The sequence below is a fragment of the Meleagris gallopavo genome, unplaced genomic scaffold (genome assembly GCF_000146605.3).
Source record: "Meleagris gallopavo isolate NT-WF06-2002-E0010 breed Aviagen turkey brand Nicholas breeding stock unplaced genomic scaffold, Turkey_5.1 ChrUn_random_7180001955719, whole genome shotgun sequence".
Classification (NCBI taxonomy): Eukaryota; Metazoa; Chordata; class Aves; order Galliformes; family Phasianidae; genus Meleagris; species Meleagris gallopavo.
The window spans coordinates 11230-12133 of NW_011216433.1; the positions used below are offsets into that span (position 1 = coordinate 11230).

The 904-nt window shown below is 38.1% G+C and overlaps 1 pseudogene; it reads right to left on the minus strand.

Moving 5' to 3' along the window:
- Positions 1-209: 209 nt before the first annotated feature.
- On the minus strand, positions 210-357 carry LOC116217799 (annotated as a pseudogene).
- Between the last annotated feature and the right edge of the window lie 547 nt (positions 358-904).

The window sequence follows — 904 nt, forward strand, 5'->3', positions numbered from 1 at the left end:
CTACATCCAGTTGCTTATGGAAGGCCTCATCAGCCTCCTCATCCTGAGCAGGGGGCCTGTAGTACACACCCATAGCAGTGTCACCCTTACCAGCCTGCCCCTTGATTCTCACCCATAAACTCTCCACTGCTACATCACTCTTCCCCAAGTGAAGTTCAATACATTCTAGCTGCTCTCTCACATAAAGAGCAACTCCACCACCCCGCCAAAAAAATTTTTTACCCGTGCCCAAAAATCCGTTTAATATAAAGTCCTCTCATTGAGAACGTATCAGATATTAAACTGATAAGAACAGATACTACACTTCTCCTTTGGTTGTTTACAGATTGTTGTGCTGTATTGTTTTCTAGAAGATATACAGTTGATTGAAATTCCCTAGCAGGATGAGATTTTGTGAGCATGATGATTTTTGGTATCTAGAGCAAGAAATCTTCGCCATGGTAGTGTGGCTTCTGGTTCCTGGAATTAAGAGTCTGGATAGCTCTTCTAGTCCTTGGGATATCTATCTGGGTGTACATGTCCATATAGTGAAACACTAGCACTTCTGTCTGGATTTCAGCCTAAGCCTTGGATATCTTTTCCCCCCTCCCCCCTCCCAATTTTTTTCTGTTTATATGTTCTAACTTATCTCTTTTTGAGTCAAGAGAGTCATAAATAAAATTGGGAGACAAAATGTAAATGCACCTTAGAGTGATACAGTTAGGTAATTATTATTTCTGTTTTGTTCCTTTCCTAGTTATTCACAGCATTCTGATTTTCTAATTGTTATTTTTTTTTTTGGCCACTGCTCATCTTCAAGCTGATAAGTTTGGTTTGTTCCTTTTTATTTATTTATTTATTTCATTTTTAATGATTTGTAGTGACTGCAATTAATGTAAGTGGTAATCGTTAAATTAAAGCAAAT